At 41.6% G+C, this 21,014-nt stretch overlaps 1 protein-coding gene and 1 long non-coding RNA gene across 12 annotated transcripts in view; one reads left to right on the forward strand and one right to left on the reverse strand.

Annotated features, from left to right (window-relative positions):
• The window catches only part of CELF2 (CUGBP Elav-like family member 2), a 939,267-nt gene that overhangs the window by 574,030 nt on the left and 344,223 nt on the right, over nucleotides 1-21,014 (reverse strand). The gene's annotated exons all lie outside the window — the stretch shown is intronic.
• Nucleotides 4,518-12,445, forward strand: LOC149122667 (uncharacterized). Its single transcript, XR_016219141.1, has 2 exons — nucleotides 4,518-7,348; nucleotides 11,872-12,445. It is a non-coding gene; the product is annotated as an uncharacterized LOC149122667 (long non-coding RNA).

Raw genomic sequence — 21,014 nt, forward strand, 5'->3', positions numbered from 1 at the left:
AAGATAATGACAGCAGCAACTGTGGGAAGCACTGGAGTTGGGAAGGACACTGGCAGGAGGCCCCGTTCGAGTTCATCAGTGCCTTTGAAAGTAACCACAGAGGCCTCCATTAAGGCAGGAGCAGGAAGACCAGAAGCATCTTAACCTAGGAGGTGCTTCCAAGGAGAAAGGGGAAGAATTTAAGGGCAATGAAATACATGTGGTGAAGGACAGGAGCTAAATCGTTTTTGACTGGCATGTTTTTCAACCTCAGTCCTTTGTCCTCCTTACTTTTCATGTCCCTCATCAATGGCTCAGCTCCTTTTTCAAGTCACATACATATCTCTTATCACCATATAACCTTCTCTACACAAATGAGTCACACACAGAGTTCTCCAGACAGTTCCTTGGGATGACAGAACAGGCAGTCAATTGACAGCTTGAGATCCCTTCTTATGCATGTTGGAGGTACCTCAGGATTTAATCTCTACCATACCACCCCTAACCTACCAGAAGCCTAGGAGTCATCCTTAACACTTTCCTTTCCTTCATCCCATGCCCAATACCACTCCAAATCCTTAGGTTTTACTTTCTCAATATCATATGAATCTGCTCACTTCTCCCCCTTCCCACTCCTCTTGTCCCAGCTCAGTCAACCATCATCTCTGGCCTGGAAATCTGCAACAGCCTCCCACATGCTATTCCCACATTCACTCTCATCCCCCTCAAATGCTTCCTCTTCACCACTGTCAGAATGAACTTCTGGAAGTACAAGTCACTTCGTGGCACTTTTTGTTTCAACATAGGAATGGCTTCCATTGCTCTAAGGATGAGAGAACAAACTCAACCCAGCTTTGAATGGGTCTCAATATTCTTTCATTCTCTGTGCTAATTAATTACCATATTGTATTCTGGTCTCAGCTTATGTAACTATTCCTCAAGAGCACCCTTCCTGACTTCACTAACTAGGTCAGATAGCTGTTTATAATTCTCATTGTCTACCTCTCTATCTAGCCTTAGCATAGGTGAGATCTTCTTTTTATTTCTGTGTTATCTAATTTAATGTTTCTTTCTCCTACTAGGCAATAAATTTCACAAAGCAGGGCCATGTCTGTTTATGCTCACCATTGAACTCTCTTCCTCTCTAACATAAAACCTGACACATACTTGATACCCAATGAATATTTGAAAAAAGACAAACTAAATGAATAAGGCCACAGCTTCCAATGTGGACAAACAGGGGGATGAAGAAAATAACTACTCAGAGTTGGGCACTGTGGAGAGTTGGACCTCGATGCATTCAGTGTGGGACAAGCTACACACATTTTTCTTTAGATCCCTACAGAATACCCAGGTAAGCAATGGGAAATGCAAAATAAGTCATCCCTCAGTTTCTGCAGAGCATATTGTGTCCAGGACCCTGGAGGATATCAAATATGTATATGCTGAATTCCATTATATGAAATGACATATTTGCATATAATCTACCTATATTCTCCCACATACTTGACATCATAGTTGTTTATATTATTTAGGGAATAACAAGAAAAAGTCTGTACATATTTTAAAAAGACCCAATTTTAAAAAATATTTTATATCCTTGAATGGCTGAATCTACAGATGTGTAACCCATAGCTACGGAACCCATGTACATAGAGGGACAAGCACACTTTTAAGAGAGAAGGTGAAACTGGGAGTCCTCGTCCATGTGTACTTGAAACTTGGCAGGATAAAGGAGGTGGGTACAGAGAAGGTATTGCAAACTCAAATGCCTGCAAGAATTACCCAGATAAAGTACACCAAGGGACACTGTGAAATGGTGAAGTATGAGACAAGTAGGAGTGGGCGTGAACTGGAGGGTGCATACTGTGCTCTAAGACACGCAAAATCAGATTAAAAGGAAACATCCTATCAGCAAAACAAAACACTTCTGAAAGTTCTGTTCAGCTCTTCTAGAGGGCTATTTGTCAACCTGGAGTATGAAGGAAAAGAAGGTCAAAGTTAAAGCCCTAAAAATGCGGAGAAGAAGCCAGCCAAGGAGGTGAAAACATCGTGATCACAGAAGAGGAGAGAACCTGGGGAGCAGTCTCCAGCAAGCCAGGAGAGAAAGCTTCTCTAAAAGAAAGGGGTGAATCAACAATGTCAATGCTTCAAAGAGTTCAAGCACAGTGAGGATTAAAATTAGGTTACTGGCAGGCACCGCGGCTCACTAGGATAATCCTCGACCTGTGGCACCGGTACTCAGGGTTCTAGTCCTGGTTGGGCGCTGGATTCTGTCCCAGTTGCTCCTCTTCCAGTCCAGCTCTCTGCTGTGGCCCGGGAAGGCAGTGGAGGATGGCCCAAGTGCTTGGGCCCTGCACCTGCATGGGAGACCAGGAGGAAGCACCTGGCTCCTGGCTTTGGATTGGAGCAGTGCGCCGGCCGTAGCGGCCTTTGGTGGAGTGAACCAATGGAAGGAAAACCTTTCTCTCTGTCTCTCTTTCTCACTGTATAACTCTGCCTGTCAAAAAAAAAAATTAGGCTGTTGGATTGGGCTGTTAGGAATTGGCATCAGCAACATTAACAAAAGCAGTTTCATGCTGAACTCATGCTAACACTCAGTTTCCAGCTATTGAGCCAGGCTGAATCCACACTTTCTCCATAAACAGGGTTACCTTAAGGCACTGTTTCTGACCTTGGCTAACTCAATTTCCTTTTTTTTTTTTTTTTTTTTTTTGTGATAAACCTAAGTGTCTCATTAACTTCCTTTAATGTGTGTGTGTGTTTTTTCTAAATAAAGCATTAATGAAAATCAAAGCAAGGGTAATTTTACATATGTTTCATGTTCTTCTTTTGAATACCAACAACCTTGAGAAATACATAGTATAGCTAGGTATTATGCCCATTCCACAAGAATACAGAAGTCAGGGAGGTGAAGGGTCGACACTCAGGTTAGTGCCCTGATCACAACGAGCCAAATCTGGGTGCCTCTGGTCCCCGGTTAGTCTAGCTGCTAATGTATCACCTGAAGCATCACACCCTTACCACAGAAAACAGAGCAAGTTCCATTTGGATGGGTTTTTATGTACAAATGATATTAAAAGCAACACTACCTTCTTTAGTGAGTGAATAGGTGAATACTACGGGCCTGGGTTTTATCAAGATTACCCGGCAGCCTAAGAGCAACCCTGCAAGGGAAGCTACCACAGGGACTCAGCACTTTTCCAAGGCCATACAGGTAAGAAATCTCAGACGGTCTGGATTGGGATCTTCTCTGTCTGAATTCACTCCCTCACTGCACATTAGTCTTCAGGAACAAATCAGAATACCAACTACAGCACAAATGCCCCAAATGCAGCCCTAAGTCAGCCTGGTAGAGACACAGTGTCATCCTTGTCCAAAACTGAAGGCATGGGGAGCATCAATCCCTTCATTCTCTTGCCCTCCACTGCCTGCCATGTTTGTTACCATCCAGAACCTGCCAGGTCCAGTTTCAAGTCAACTGTATGAATTGTTGATGTCATGCAATTTCAACCATTAGGCTCCTTATTTTCTATTTCGACTCCAGGTTTCTTTTTTAAAAGAAGGGTGGGAGTAGTACATTTTGGCATATTCCATCTTTTTTTATTTTTTAAACTTTTATTTAATAAATATAAATTTCCAAAGTATAGTTTATGGATTACAATGGCTTCCCCCCCCAATAACTTCCCTCCCACCTGCACCCCTCCCATCTCCAGCTCCCTCTCCCATTCCATTCACATCAAGATTCACTTTCAATTATCTTTATATACACAAGATCAATTTATGTCACTCCCCCATTCGCGGAGGAACGACACTGGACCCTGCGCTGTTCTTTTGTCTGCTTGGCCCTTCCCGGGTTTGGTGCTGGTCCTTCCCGGGTTGGCTGCCGACCCCTCCACCTCTGTGGAGGGGCGGCCCCCCTGCCACTTTCCCCACTTCCATGGAGGAGCGGCACACCGCCGGCCAGCTCTCTCGGGGGCTGCTCAGGTGTTCCTTCAGATGTTCCTGGTGCATGTTGTCTCTCTCCTCCTTTATAGTCCTCTTCCACCAATCCCAACTCTGCTACCCACATGCTGAGCACGCTGCTCTCCTCCAATCAGGAGCAGGATCAGCTCCTGCAGCTTATCAAACTGATGAGGCAGCTGTGTAGAGGTTGTTTGGTCTCTCTCTCAGCGCCATATTGTGGGTGAGCAGATGCATAGAATAAGTCTTAATTCCAGTAACTCAGTCTAGTCTCAGTTGCTCCCCACAAATTTAGTATATATTAAGTAAAGACTTCAACAGCTCCTGCCATCGGATCAGCGCGGTGCGCTGGCCGCAGCGCGCCGGCCGCGGCGGCCATTGGAGGGTGAACCAACGGCAAAGGAAGACCTTTCTCTCTGTCTCTCTCTCTCACTGTCCACTCTGCCTGTCAAAAAAAAAAAAAAAAAAAAAAAGACTTCAACAGTTTGCACCCCACAGAAATATAAAGTGTAAAGTACTGTTTGAGTACTAGTTATAGCATTAAATCACATTGTACAACACATTAAGGACAGAGATCCTACATGAGGAGTAAGTGCACAGTGACTCCTGTTGTTGACTTAACAAATTGACACTCTTGTTTGTGGCGTCAGTAATCACCCTAGGCTCTAGTCATGAGTTTCCAAGGCTATGAAAGCATTTTGAGTTTGCCGACTCTGATATTATTTAGACAAGATCGTAGTCAAAGTGGAAGTTCTCCTCTCCCTTCAGAGAAAGGTACCTCCTTCTTTGATGGCCTGTTCTTTCCACTGGGATCCATCTTACATATACTAGCGATTCACATGTTGAGAACTCTAGTATAGCCTGTGCTTACATGGTGTCTTTTTAAAAGCAATATCTGCTTAACTTTAATATGCTACCTAATTGTTATATGGAGTCACCTGTGGAGACTTTAATGGAAAAGCAAGGCAGCAAATTAATACCATATGATTAGCTTTGAATAATACTGTTTGTTTATCCAAGGTCCCTCAGAAGAATGGACTGTATTTTTAAGATATGACTTGTTTTCCATATCTGCAGAGAGACATGTCTGTAGTTAACAGGACATCTAATTTTCCACTTATTCATTTTTCTCTTTACAGATAGCTCTTTGGCTATTCAGTATGTGCATAAGGCAGAGAGAAATAATTATAGGAAAAGGGACATAGCAAATGTCATAATTAAACAATGCATTTGCAAACTACACTCAATACACATGAAACGTCTTGACTGCTCTAATCAGGTAGACTTGGGTTTTCAGCAAATACTTTTTTAAGCAGACATGCATCTGAAGTCAGAATCAGGGAGGCAGTGCTGAGGATCAACTTAGAAGACAAAAATGAACTTAATTTACCTCTGTTTTTAAGTCAGTTATAAAGAGAAATAAAAAGGTAAATAAATGGAATTAAAGAACATTAGGGCATCTTCAGTGACCTTCCAGAACAGGTTTATTTTTCTCTTGTCTGAACTCTCATTAAAAAAAAGAAAAAGCTTTTGTGAGTACCAATGGCAAGCGCAGAAATGTATTGCCTCAAAATATGATTTAAACTTTTATTTTACAGCTTGGAGATTAAAGTTTAGAGCAAATACAATTGTAGGGGTCAATGAAAGTAAAAGATCTATGTGGGAGAATGGTGTTAGCACAAGTTAAAAAACATTCACTGTTTTTATAAAGAAAAAAACCCTGTCTGCCAAAAAACAAGAAATGATGATCAAAAGGGATTTAGGCCAATTTATGGGCAAAAAAGTCTCAAGCTATGAAGTACAGAGTCAAGAAGTTCAAATCCTCTTATTCTCTCTTTCTCTACTTTGTGGTGTTTGAAGTTTATTTGCAAAATGTTTAGCTTGGTTCCCCAGCTAACTAATGGGCCAGCTGAGAGTGCCATGGGTCTGCTGAATTGTGATCTGCGGAGAATAAGCAAAAGACAAGGAAGCTAATTTTATGGTTACCAAAAAATTTAACTAGAGAATTAAAGTTTCATATAGCCCTATCCTCAGGAGAGCTCTGCCTGATTGCAGACAGAGCTAAAAACCAGGATCCAAAAGCACAACAAACCATTTCTGTTATAAGGGCTTTGCCCAAGATATGTTCAATAAATGGAGAACTACATTTGCTGCCTGCCTTCCATAATGAGCCACGACAGTAAAGCAAATTTGGTTCTGGGAAGCAGGCAAATGGGTTTTACTCTTCAACTTGGCTACTAACTTTTAGTGAAACCAAGGTCAATGTCTCAGAAGCTGTTTTCTTACACATTTGTCTCTCTTTCAAAGATGAAGATAACGACCCTTTCCTCCTTTTGCAGTGTGGTTCCTTCCCACCACCTTGTGTCCTCCAGCACACCGCCAGTCATGCTAGGGTAAAATCTGCCTCCTGCTTCCCAAGTGGAGACAGGAGCAAAGCAGCAGCAAGCTTCTAGTGAACCCGATGAGACTCCCAGCCAGGGCAGAGGCGCCACAGGGCTTTTCTGCCATTCCGGAAGGAGTCATAAATGAAATGAAAATCTTTAAAAGAAATTCTACCTCAAACTACTTCCCTCTCCAGTGATCTTCCCAAAGCCCCATTCTTATAGAATTCCAATTCTTGGTCGAGTGTCAGCTGTGACATTTTCCATCTAGTAATGTAAGGGCAATTTATTGTGAAGAAGTAATTTATTAAGATTCAAGAGGGTGGGGGACTATCATAACTGGGAAGGAACTCAGCTCATATCTTGAGTTCCTCTCTCACGGCTTCTAGATACACCTGATTTCAGGGAAGGAGAAAGCCTCACCAAAGTCCTAATGTCTGAATTCTTCCCCATTCTGTGGTACATAATTAGAAGTAGAATGTAAAATGTAAGTTCTCTGATTTCATGTTACATTAATTTGAATTCAGGGTAAGCTGTAACTAATGGATCTATGTGGGAAGCCTCACACTGGAGAGGAAACTAGGAAGGCCATGTTACCTCATTTGGCCAAGGGCCAGGTCTAAATCCTAAATCTCTTGAAAAATACTAATTTTTTTTCTGTGCTGATTATGATGAATGGCCCATTGTTAAGGGGGGCAAAAAGGCACCATTTATAAGCAGGAAATGTGGGCTTCTATGAAATGCTCTGTCTCTGCCTGCCTTGATCATGTGTGCATTCAATACTGCATTCAATTCATGAATGAAATTAATTCTTTTTTAATAATAAGTTGTGCAGCCACATTGAAAAGAAGAGAATTGTGTAGCGATGAAGACAGCCACCCCGAATGCAGACCGAATGCAGACTGAAGGCACCAAGAGTCAAGTTCTATTTTGTTACGTTCCTTCCCTAGTCTTTTTCTGGCTCGGGGCAATCAAGGATCCCAGCTGCCTTGCTTCTACAGCTTTCCACAATGCTTCCAGGGCAGGTATGTCAAGGATCTTCTTGTCTTTCCTTCCCCAGCCTCATGTTAGGATCTGTTGCCTTCTCCCCAAGGGATGAGTTCCAGCTGTGAGTTGATAAGATTCCAGGTCATTGGAAAGGGCATTTGCTAGAGGGTGGAAGTTCTGGGTATTCCTTAAAAGGGAAAGTGTTCTTGGCTTTTTGCCAAAACTATAGCCAAAATGAAAAGTGATGCTATGCTTCCCTTCCTACTCCTTGTACACTCTGTGTTCTTCCCAGGGTTAATGCCCAAGCCAGCTCAACACACAGCATCTAGGGAAACATCTGCTCTCATGCTGCATTCTCTAGTTCAATCTCTGTTCCAGGCTGCCTTGGATAGCGAAGGTCTAAAACTCAGTGAAGCATACATGGTCTGTGGGCTAGCGCCAGAATAGAAAAGCTATGGTCCATGGAGAAATCCAGTCTATTGCCTGTTTTTGTAAATAGTTTTTATTAGATTAACAGCCATGCCAGCTCATTTTATTTGTCACTGTCTGCTCTGGGGCTACAATGGCTAAGTTGAATGTGGTCTTCTGTATCCTCAGATTCAACCTATTGTGGCTTGAAAATAATTTGGAGGGAAAAATGTATCTGTTCGGAACACTTACAGTGTTATTTTCTTGTTATCTTCTAAACAATGTAACAATTATTAACATAGTATTTATGATGTATTAGGATGGATAATTGATAGATTATTTATAGTATATGCAAGGATGTGCATAGGCTATATGCAAATATTATACCATTTTAGATGAGCCAAAGGAATGTCTGTAATTATGACAGAGGCTATAGTTTGATCAATAAAGCCAAAAATACTTGCTCATTGGTCCTTTGCAGAGTGTGTTTACCTCTGGTGTATTACTTTTAATTTTTAAAGGAACTTTACTTTTAAAAATTTTATTTGAAAGGCAGGGAGGTGGGGTGAGAGAGAACTTGAGATGTTTTCTGCTAGTTTACTCCCCAAACAGCCAAGGCGGGTCCAGACTGAAGCCAAGGGCTCAGAACTCAATGTTGGTCTCCCACATGGTGGCAAGGACCTACGTCCTTGTGCCATCACCACTGCATCCCAGGAAGCTGGAATAGAGAGGAGCCAGGACTCAAACCCAGGCACGCTGATATATATAAAGCAGGTGCTTTAAATAATAGCTTAACTGCTGCACTAAACAGCCATCACTGACCCCTGGTTTAGATAATTGTAAAAGGTAGTTGAAATATTCAGCATTTGATTAGTTGAAGCTACAAATTTCTAATTAATATACCAAGCTTTCAGTGAGAAACAGAGCAAGTCTCATGGTCTGAACTTATTTAGGACTATCTAGCTTAGAAACATTGAGTGTTTCATATAGTCTAGCACAACTCATTAGATTTATGTATATTGAGGAACTGAGCCAAAGCTACATCTATCACAAACTCTAACTTTGCTTCAATTTGCCATTGTTTCCTTTAGAACATGAGGGTCTAATATTTGGCAGATGTGGCAGTAGGGAGGAAGGTTCAGGATTGTAGAATGTTATATAGCTCTCTCAGAGAGTCCCAAACAAGTGGTTTTTTTTGTTTTTGTTGTTGTTGTTGTTGTTTTTGCATGCTCAGTTGAGAAACTGAGGGATCCCTATCTTGGTTCTTTTGTTGTTGGTCCCTCTCCTCTGGAAACCTGTGAATGAGCATTGACTCTAGTCTCCATCAAGACCCAAATATTCTTGGGTTCTCTGAGCATCATGCTACTCAGTAGCATTCAGTCTCATTTCCCATCATTATGCAAAATGACTATATTTGTTGGGTCTTTCAAATGTGTCCATTCCAAAAAGACTCGTCATAGCAGACCTTCTAATGCAGCCTTGTTTTCCCACTTTCATGAGGATAATCTGTAGTGTAAAGGAATGGCTAAATAAAAAGCACATTCCACATTGTTGTTTAATTTAAACTCTTTTTGTACACTGAAGTACTAATGAGGCAAGTGAACAATTTGAATATGGTTATCTGGAAAGTTACATTTAGGAAATCAGGTTGGGACAAACCTTTTAAATATGCCAGTTTTAACAGTGAAGGAAAAAGCAGTGCTGCTTTTGGGAATTTAACAATGTATATTACATTCAATAAAGAGGATAATAATAGGAGGAAAGGAATGTCACATGCAAAGTCCCAGAAAAAGCAGAGTCCCATTTGTAAATAGCAAACTTCAATGAAGGTCACATTTTTTTTTTCCCAGTTCACAAAATCTTTGACTTCTACCCACCAGGAAACATGATAAAATATATAAAATTGCTGTTCTGCGGGTCTCTAACAATTCTTCCTGGCTTAGACATTTGAGACTGTATAAGGATGAAAAACTGGCACGACAATAAAACAAAATGGAGTTCTATAGCCGTGGTTAACTGAAACACCTGCAACCTGGATTGATTGCAATATTTGGACCCACAGGACGAGTCATATGATTGCTAATGTCAGTATGTGTCAGAAAAACTCATCCCACAACAGCTGATTTACATTATAGCTCTAGTTCAGAGACAGAACATCAGAAAACAGATTTGTAGTTTAGTCCATCAGCTCTTCAGAAGGATTGGGAATAAAAGAGCCTTGAAAGAAGATGAGGATCAATATAAGGAGAATTGCTTTGCTGCAAGAAAAACTCGACAGTGTAGGAAATGGATTCACAGCATCACTCGGAGGTGGAATTCAGGATCCAATGGGAAGGTGCTTCTCTATATTATCCTACATCGATCATATAATTTTATAGTTGGAGGATCCTTAGTTATAATCTGATTCAATCTCTCATTTTAGAAATGAGGACTGTGCTAGTGCCCATACAAATACTGGCTCAGGAAAACGGTGGCACAAAGGATATAAGTGAACAACACAAAGATGAAGCAGACATTGACCCTCCCCATCTCTCGGGACTTTATTGCCTGCAAATGGAACCAAGATACACATGAACACTAGGAAGTAGAAAATATGCACGTACATTTGAGAATGTAAGCTTTAAATGCAGCTCTAGGAGCATTCAGAGGAAGAAAGTCTTACTTCTGGCTGGGGTAGGGATGGACTGGGCAGGCAGGGAGGGAGGTTTAGGAAGCAGCTCTCGGGCAAAAAAAGGAATCAGGGGTCAGCACTGGGGCATAGTGAGTAAAGCTGCCGGCATCCCATATGGGCTCCAGTTGGAGTACTCCTGATCCAGTACCAATTCTGATCCAGCTCTCTACTATGCCCTGGGAAAGCAGTGGAAGATGGCCCAAGTCCTTGAGCCCCTGCACCTGCGTGGGAGACCCAGAAGAAGCTCCAGGCTCCTGGCTTCGGATCTGCCCAGCTCTGGCCATTGTGATCATTTGGGGAGTGAACCAGCGGATAGAAGACCTCTCTCTCTCTCTCTCTCTGCCTCTGCCTTTCTGTAACTCTGTCTTTCAAATAAATAAAATAAATCTTTAAAAAAAAAGGAATCATCAACCTGGATCCTGAAGAGTCCCAGGCAATGCTGGAAACACAGTTGTAAGCCAACAGATAATCCCTGTCCTCATAAAATACCATGGCTCAGGGACTGGAGAGTGTTCTTTTATGGAGGCTTGAAGAAGGGGAGTGGTAAGTTAATGTCTTAGGCAATTTCTATCTCTGTTGCACAGAAATTGGGAGGAGAAGGAACACAAGGGATCTGCATGGGAACAGAGAGAAACTTGACAGATCCTCCTCTTCACAGGGTGCTCTGCTCTGTGAGGGTCTCGTATTCTGGAACTATTGGCTTAATCCATATTTTGGGAGTATAGAGGAGGGAGATAAGTGGCACATTGTACTCTCTGTTCCCTGACAAGAGCTGCTCCTTGACAAAATGCCAGCCAGGCACTTCTCCGCCCTCTTCTCAACCTTGGTCTATAAAGACTACAGACTCAACACAAATGATTTTGTCCACCCCCTCACCCTCACCCCTGCAAATTAAAAAGACAAGGACAAACAATAACAGAGTTTCCAACAGCTCAAGGCCAATCTCATGTTAGGATGACCCCAGCTCCCCCTAAACTCACCTACCTGAGAAAGCTCAAGGCAGCCAAAACAATTAATTCACTGTTTGTTCCAACCAACACCAGTCATAGGCCCCTATCCACCCTTTTTTAGAGCAAAGATTAAAAAGAGTTTACCACTCTAATCCTTTTTCTGTCCCTTAGAGATGCATATGGATTTCTCACAGCTCAGGAGTGTCCTTTTCAAAGACCTGGAAGTCATTCCTTCTGTGGGGGAACACTGTGTGCAGTTGCCCCCTAACAGACTGCCCCCTAACAGCTGGCCTAATCAGCATATAAGCTGAACCAGCCTTTGTCATTTCAACTGCCCTGACTCTACTGGCCACTCTTCCCCTCTGCTAACTACCTATTTCTCCCATTAAGATGCACAGTCAACTCTGTACCAATCGAAGTTCAGTTCGGTTCACAATGGACACTCTTCTGTGTTGTTGAGTCAAGTCTGCTCTTACCATTTTAAACACTGTCTGCTTTATCATTCATGGTCATCTGGATCTGGCATCATCAGGCCCTTGGATGTGACCTGCAGCATGCATTGAGTCCTCACCTGCAAGCTCCTCTGGGTGTCCAGTGGTGAGTATGACTTTTGAGCCCAGGCTCCAAACAAATGTCCACTTGAAGCAGTGAGGACAGATTTTCACTCTCACAATTCGGAAGCTGGGTTAGAGTCCCAGGCTTCCTTCAAAAGGAACCTCCTGACCTGAAAGTTTTTATTCCTCTATAGATAATTGTTTCCAGTGGTCACTCACTCTCTGACTCCAGGACAAGACTTATTTTTCCTGACTCCCTGTGAGGCCCCTTTGTTCTTCCCTTCCCATGGGAAACTTTCAGCGCTTAGAGACCCCCTTAGAACTCTTGCTGACTCCATGCTGCACCATGAGGGCACTAACGCTGCCAGCTTTTTGGTGACTTGACAATAGTTAAGATAATTCGGAACTTCAATGGTTTCTGTAGGAATCTCCTTAAATGGACTCCTCTTAAGATCTCACCTGAATCTGTAATTTGGAAATACATGAAATTTGTATACCTTAAATGAAATTAAAATATAAATAAAATTCTACCAACAAAAATAAATAAATAAATAGACCTCACACTTCCCAGTAGCCAGAAACTCAACCCATGTTTTTTATGTGGGTGGCGGTAACCTAAGTACTTGTGACATTACATGTTGCCGCTCAGAATGCACATTATAGGATGCTGAAATCAGAAGCAGAGCCCACACTCAAAGCCAGACACTCCCAATGGGATGAAGGCATCCCAAGAGGCATCAAAGCACCAAGTCAAACAGGCCCCTTTTGCCATATGAAAAAAATTGTATTATAAAAGACATATACCCTAGAGATTATAAAATTATATATTTGCAAATTAGCTTAGTGGTACATATGCTCCTCAGTTTATGAAATGATCACATCTTGATAAACCCATCATAAATTGAACATACTTTAAGTCCAAGTATGTCCAATCCTGAATGAAAGGTATTGAAAGAATGTAGGATGTGCTTTTTAAAAGATTTATTTATTTATTTGAAAGCCAGGGCGACAGAAAGAGGAATACACACACATAATGAGAGAGAGAGAGAGAGAGAGAGAGAGAGAGAGAGAGAGAGAGAGAGAAAGCAATATCTTTCATTTGCTGGTTCATTCCTCAAATAGGAGAGAGAGAGGTAACTTAGGTTACCGCCACCCACCTAAGAAACATGAATTGAGTCCTGGCTACTGGGAAGGATGAGGTCTATTTATTTATTTGTTTTTGTTGGTAGAGTTTTATTTATATTTTAATTTCATTTAAGGTATACAAATTTCATGTATTTCCAAATTACAGATTCAGGTAAGGTCTTACATATTCAGGTGAGGTCTTAAGAAGAGTCCATTTAAGGAGATTCCTACAGAAACCATTGAAGTTCCGAAATATATATATATATATTTTTTTTTGACAGGCAGAGTTAGACAGTGAGAGAGAGAGAGAGAGAGAAAGGTCTTCCTTTCCGTTGGTTCACCCCCCAAATGGCTGCTACGGCCTGCGTGCTGCACCGATCCGAAGCCAGGAGCCAGGTGCTTCTCCTGGTCTCCCATGGGGTGCAGGTCCCTAGCACTTGGGCCATCCTCCACTGCCTTCCTGGGCCACAGCACAGAGCTGGACTGGAAGAGGAGCAACTGGGACAGAATCTGGCACCCCAACTGGGACTAGAACCCCGGGGTGCCGGAGCCACAGGTCGAGGATTAGCCTAGTGAGCCTCAGCGCCAGCCCCCCGAATTATCTTAACTACTGTCAAGTCAACAAAAAGCTGGCAGAATTAGTTGAGAGAGAGAGAGAGAGATCTTTCATTTGCTGATTCATTACCCAAATGGCTGATGGCTACAACAACCAGGTCTAGGCTAGGCTGAAGCTCAAAGCTAGAAGTCAGGAGCCAGGAACTCCATCCTGGTCTCCCACATAGATGGCAGGGTCTCAAGTACCTGAGCCATCTTCTGTTGCCTTCTGTGCATTAGCAGAAAGCTGGATAGGAAATGCAGTAGCTGGGATGCCAACCAACACTCATATACGTGACTTAACATGCTGTTTTACAACTTCGGTCCCAGGATGTTTTTGTTAACGAAAAAAGGAAACTAATTCTGTTCTAAAGTAAAACAACTGGTTATTTCAGAATGAGGACGGACAGATAGGAAGGGTGGGACAAGACCTGAATGGGCAAAGAAAGTTGGAGAAAAGCAATGTTGTGTTGTGATGCTAAATTAGTCTACTCAGACTATCATAACAGAATATCTCAAATCCTGTGGCCTAAACATCAGAAATCTGTCTTCTCACCATTTTTGGAGGTTGGAAGTTTGGAACCAAGGTCCTCATGTGGTTCTGGGAGTGCTGTCTTCCTGTTTTCACACAGTGCCCCTCCAGGTGTCCTCACATGGAGGAAAGAATGGACTCGGTGATGAGTTCTTTGATGCCTCTTCTTATAAGGGCACTAATCCCATCATGAGTGTCTCATCTTCATGACCTATCCTAAAGCTACTCATCTCCCTGAAGTCCCATCTCCAAATACTTTCATGTTGAGGATTAAGACTTCAACATGTGAACTTTGGGGGAAACACTTCAGTCCATAGCAGTGTCACAGCTAGCTACAATTAAATGGATTTATGTATAAAGTTTTATAAAGAAGATTTAATAATCATCAGTGCAGTCGTGCAAAACTAGAGTTGGGTTTCCATCTCTTATAGTTTCTTGGATTAGTGACCTGGTCTTGACAAGTGGCTGTGAAAGGTTTTTCCTTACCTTTTCAGTAATCTGCCTAGGAAGCAAAGATTCCGCCTTATCAAAATAATTCTCTGTGCTTCATGTTGTCCTTACCATGCCCTTGATTATTTACGAGAACTGGATCTTCTCATTTTCAAAAGAGCTAAGGTTCTAGTTTTGTTTTTGCTTTTCAACAATCAGCTTCCCTCCTATTTACTTTTGAATTTTTTATGTCACTCTGGTTAAGTAGGTAGCCAATCAGTATTTAATAGTAACCTGTGATCTTATTTAGTCAAGTGTTCAAACCTTTTGACATTTTTGACAACTTTGCCTTTTCCAACTCAAATCATAAATGAAGTCTTCTTGATTTCCAGAGGGCGGCTGGAAACTCTCAAAGGGTTTGCTCTTTCACCTTGTAAAAAAGAGATGTCAAAAGAACTGAATTTGCTTGATGGGTTGAATTGTATGAAAAGTGCTGTCTAATGAAAAGAAATGTTTAACTTCCCTAGGATATATTTGTAGAGGTAAATGTTATACCTGAAAAATTATATAAACTTCCTAGAAATTTGTCAATTTTTTTGCTGCCTGGGTAATATCTTTGCGCTGCTTTGTCTGATACCAGGTAATAATAGATAATTTTATGTCATAATTCCGATTATTATTTTAAACTGTTATATCTCATAGAAATAATCAAATTTCCTCATCAGTTTTTTTTACAGTGAACTCTCATCAGATCTTTAACCATTGCCATTTTAAGTCTTTTGTCATCCACAAATTATTACTGTTTTACTCTGATGCCTTCCTGAGATTTACTGCAATCAGCTCAAGCCAAAGGGCTGAATGACTCAGAGAATCATGGAAAGGACTATGGCAGGTACTCTGGGTACAATCTTTTGATGCCATTGCTGAAATCACTTTGAGATCATCCCACTGAACTGGGTCAGGATTATCAGAATGCTAGTGGAGAAACTGACAGGTTCATAAAACTGCTAAACCAAGATCAAGAACAAAATTAATTATACAGAACTGACTAAACCAATAATGGATTATTATTCTTTTATGGCCTTTGTTTGGAATATTACTGGCTCTTTAGTCTATCTTTGAGATATAAGGAAACCCTGTTTTCATTCCTCTTAGGGTAACTATGACCCATAGCAATCTAGTAAACTAAATTTTTATTTAAAAAAAAATTGAAGCATTTATCTTTGTCTCCCTACCTGATCTCTCCAGAATTCAGAAGCTGCAGTTGAATATTCTTATTTGCATGACAATATAGTTATTGGCATCAGTTTAATAAAAATCTGTTCTCCTTATAATAGACTATAATTGGAGTTGGCCAAATTACATGATCAAGGCTTTGGCTGGAATGCCCTATTTGAGAATGATAAATAAAATCAGAAATAATCAGACAGATTTAAGGAGCCAAAGTTGACTTTATAGATTCAGTGTTTACAAAGTGCTCTTTGAGGAGCTGGTGTTGTGGTGCAGAGGGTTAAGCCACAGCTTGGGATGCTGTCATCCCATATGGGTGTAGGTTCAAGTCCTGGCTGCTCCACTTCCAATCCATCTTCCTGCTAATGCACTTGGGGAAGCAGCAGAATATGACCCAAGTACTTGGGCCCTGACACCCACGTGGGAGATCCTGGATGGAGTTCCAGGCTTATGGCTTTGGCTCAGCACAGCCTTGGCCATTGCAGCCATTTGGAGAGTGAACCAGTAGATCGATCTCTCTGTGTGTGTGTGTGTGTGTGTGTGTATGTGTGTGCGTCTGTCTGTATCTATCTGTAATCTATAACTCTTTCAAGTAAACAAATAAATCTTAACAAAAAAAATTAAAAAGCTGTCTTGGAAAAACTGGCCTGGCACCTGGCTTACTTGGCTTCCAGACTTACAGGCTAGTACAGATAGTTGTGTCTTGGAAAGCTTGGGAATCTTAGGATATTTGGAGGACCTAGATTTCACCTAAATTATGAGTTCTGCTATTAAGTTCTTGGCTTGGCTACCTAGCCTCAAGAGCCTCAAGTCCGGGTGGGTTGGTGTTGTGGTGTAGTGGGTTAACCCACCGCCTGCAACACCAGCATTCCATATGGATGCCTGTTTGTGTCTTAGTTTCCTGCTAATGGCCTGGGAAAAGCAGTGGAAGATGCCTTGAGTGTTTGGGTCCCTGCCACCCACATGGGAGATCTGGATAAACTTCTTGGCTCGTGGCTTTGGCTTGACTCAGCTCTAGCTGTAGTTGCCTTATGGGGAGTAAGGCAGCAAATTAAAGTTTCTTTCTCTCTCACACTCTTTCTCTCTCTCTCTCTTTCTCTCTTTTGGACAGGCAGAGTTAGACAGTGAGAGACAGAGACAGAAAGGTCTTCCTTCCAAATGGCCCCTATGGCTGGTGCGCTGCGGCCAGCGCACTGCGCAGATCTGAGCCAGGAGCCAGGTGTCTCCTCCTGGTCTCCCGTGCGGGTGCAGGGCCCAAGCACTGGGGCCATCCTCCACTGCCTTCCCGGGCCACAGAAGAGAGCTGGACTGGAAGAGGAGCAACTGGGACAGAATCCGGCGTCCCTACTGGGACTAGAACCCGGGGTGTCAGCGCTGCAGGCGGAGGATTAGCCTAGTGAGCTGCGGCACTGGCTGACACACTGTTTCAAATAAGTAAATCTTTAAAAAGAAAAGTCTGGGGCTGGCGCTGTGGTATAATAGTTAAGCCGCAGTCTGGGATGCTGGCATCCTCCATGGGCACCAGTTTGAGTCCCGAATGCTCCACTTCAGATCCAGCTCCTTCCCAATGCACTTGGGAAAGCACTGGAGGATGGTCTAAGTGCCCGGGCCCCTGCATCTACGTGGGAGACCTAGATGAAGCTCCTGGCTCCTGGCTTTGGTAAGGCCCAGCCCCAGCTGTTGTGGCTATTTGGGGAATGAACCAGAGGATGGAAGACCTCTCTCTCTGTGTCTCTCTTTCTCTTCCTCTTTCTATTTGTAGTGCTGCATTTCAAATAAATATAATAAATCTTTAAAAAAAAAAAGAAAGAAAAGTCCAATCTGACATTCTTTATTAAAAGCATGAGCAAAGCAAATCTGAAAATGCCTATATGGTCAATTACCACTCTTACTGCAGCTACGTAAATTAACAGGCCAAATTCAATAAGACTAGATTAACTGCATAAACAAGAATAACCTGTAATTATCCTTGATAAAAAAAATGGGAAAACTATGGAAATTGATCCTATGCTTCATTGGAAAGCTATATAACATCCTTGTGAGTTATCAGATCCTGGTCTTACTCATTGTCCTTGAAGTTATATTATTTACCAATAAATTGGACTATATCCCTCCATCTTACACATATTGTCAGTCTTTACTGATTCCTCAATTCTTCTAGCTTCCTTCAATATATGACCACAACCCTCCAAATTAATGTTTTCCATTTTTCTCCCTCTCTCCTGACTTGAAATCATTGCGAACTAAACTCTGCCTGCCCAGATTCTTATTAGGACTCAGTGATCTTGTAGCTGCCCTTTGCCCCCACGATTTGTAAAAGCCCTGCACACCAAGGTAAGACAGCTTGCTATCAACTTCAAAGAGGTCATTACAACAATAAATCACGCCTGGCCCAATCATTGTGCCTAAAACTGCTGCTACGTTGACTCTTGGAAAGTAAACTGGAGCTTCTGCATCTGCGACACTCCGTCCTGGGATACTGATGGACATGGTACTAAGTCCTCACCACAAACTGCAAATGGGAAGCCCAGTGGATTGCCACAGCCATCCTCCTCCCACTATCTAAAGATACATAGGGCTCGATGTCCAGAAATCTTCTCTTCTGGACTCAAAAACTGAATTGATAATCTGTTCTAACCATGCATCACTGTGTTTCTATAGAAATGCCTCTCAAAAATACCCGATTACTCCCACCATCCAGCAAATATTGTGTTCTATCAAGTCTCAGCACACAATTCAGTTGGTCGTTAGCAAACAAAAAAAGGCAATCAAATGAGAAGTAGACTTAGATTGTTCATAGGAATATGGAGACTGTCTTCATTCCCCTGATGAGAGGAGCTGACGAAGCCTCTCCATGACCAAATGCCTACTAGACTCCTCTGAAACCTCTTCTCAACCAGATTTATGAAGACTACAGGCTCAACGCAAATGATTTTACCCCTCATCCCCAACTCTTGCACATTAAAAACTTGAACACACACTAACAGAGTTTCTAACAGTTTAAGGCTATATCCCAAGGATGACCCCAGCTCCCCCTAAACTCACCTACCTGAGAAAACTCAAGGCAGCCAAAGCAATTAATTCACTGTTTGTTCCAACCAACACCAGTCATAGGCCCCTATCCACCCTGTCTTAGAGTACAGATTAAAAAGAGTTTACCACTCTAATCCTTTCTCTGTCCCTTAGAGATGCATATGGATTTCTTACAGCTCAGGAGTGTCCTTCTCAAAGACCGGAAAGTCATTCCTTTAAAATGTAATGATCAGAAAGGATGGGGCCCCAGGATCCCAGCTTCTGTGGGAGAATGGACTCCTACTGTGTACCACTGCCCCCTAATAGACTCAGCTGGCCTAATCAGTTTTATGCTGAACTAGCCTTTGTCATTTCAACTGGCCAGACACTTCTGAGACCTGGCTCACCATCTCTCTCCATCATTCTTTCTCTAAAATGCCCTTACCTATGTACAAACGCATTGTGTTCATCTCATGTTGAACATGCTTCCCTATTACAATAGTAGATTACTGGTTCAGATTTACCCTGACAACTTTAACTACTGTCTGGCTTTGTTTATCTTTGACATCACGAAGGGCAGAATTAAAGTGGCATGTGATTTTCTTTTATTTTGGGAAAATTGCTTCACTGTGGTCTCTGATCTTTGGGTGACTTTACCTGATTAAATAAGGAATTTTCTTCTGTGCTTCTCCTGAGATTTCAAATTATTTGGATTTGCTGGTTTTGTTCTTAAAACACTGCTTGATCAGTTCACTTCAGGAGTGGAAATATTTTCCATTGATTATTTGGATCAATGGAATGAACAAAAACTAATGAGAGTAATGAGTTTCTTGTTTTAATGCTAGTATGAGATGAAATGCAATGGAAGTAGCAGTCCAACCTATAGATAATGGAATTTTTCTACTTCATATTTTTATGTGATCTTATAAATAATTGGTGTCATTATTATGTCATGTTCTTCATTGGTTATGCTTTGTGAAAAATATTAAATCATTCACCAATATATTAATCATTTAAAAATCCCAGACTTGTATTTACTTTCATGAATGGATAATTCAACATATCTGAAAAATTTTTACTAGATGATCTCTGCATGTTCATAGCCCTCTTTGACGCTGCTCTGCAAAGGTATTTTAAAGTACCAGGTAGTAACTGGATCAAAGTTCTTCAAACATTAAGGGAAAAGGAAGAACTATGTGGTATAAATTTTTCTTAACTGCAGTCAGGTTTATGAATGTATCAAGGAAAGGTACCAAATAGATCAGGACAGTAAATGGCATCATTTCTTCCCTGCCTCAGAGTTAGCAAGACCCAAGTCCACACTGTGGCTGCACTGTGGCTGGGATAAGTTATGGACCCTTTCCAAGTATCATTTTGCTCAAAATGAGACAACGAATAGTACCACTACTTCTTACTCATAGGATTGTTGCAAAGATAAAATGAGCTATTATATAATAAAGCACTTCACATGTGTAGAAAGCATGAATGATTCTTGTAAATTCTTGTCTCGGAAGACTAATTTCTGATCTTTGGATGGCCTGCCCACCCGCAATGGATACCAGCAGAGCTTCCATGGAGCCTCTCCCGACCCTGTGTATCTTCAAGATGTGATGGAACAGGAACTGAGGAGTATCCCCACCTGGCATGCATTCAGAATTCCACAGCATGCTTTCTTTCATGAATTTGGAATTCATCTGAGCAGATTTATCAAGCATGTGAAAGGGAAATGTATACTTAAATGAGCTAGAGAACACGATGAAAAAGAAAGAAACAAAGCCAAGCAGTGACTTAAAACATGTTGGAGTCTGGTCTATTTTTTCCATCAACGTATGCTATTGTCATTAATGGGAATTTCTCACATACTCAGTAGGGAACAGGCAAAAGTGTATTTTGTTATAGCTTTAAGGTTTATCCAAACATCTAAGGGATGTGGTAAACCATACATTTTCTCCAAACCATAATCATCTTTGTGAGATCAAGTGCTTGTGACCTGAAACATCTCTGCCTTTGAAATTTCACCGCAGGTCCTTGAAATTTTCCCCCTAATAATGAGGCAATTTTATGATATTCTCTTTATCATTTGCAATTGGAAAACATCTCTGCAACTAGAATCTGTCAAAGCCACTTATATTTTCTTGTGGGCCACATCATTAGTCCAGATGATAAAGGATAGATTCTGGCCAATCAACCAGGGTCCAG

The sequence above is a fragment of the Oryctolagus cuniculus genome, chromosome 13 (genome assembly GCF_051225735.1).
Source record: "Oryctolagus cuniculus isolate XC-2025 breed Fujian yellow rabbit chromosome 13, ASM5122573v1, whole genome shotgun sequence".
Lineage (NCBI taxonomy): Eukaryota > Metazoa > Chordata > Mammalia > Lagomorpha > Leporidae > Oryctolagus > Oryctolagus cuniculus.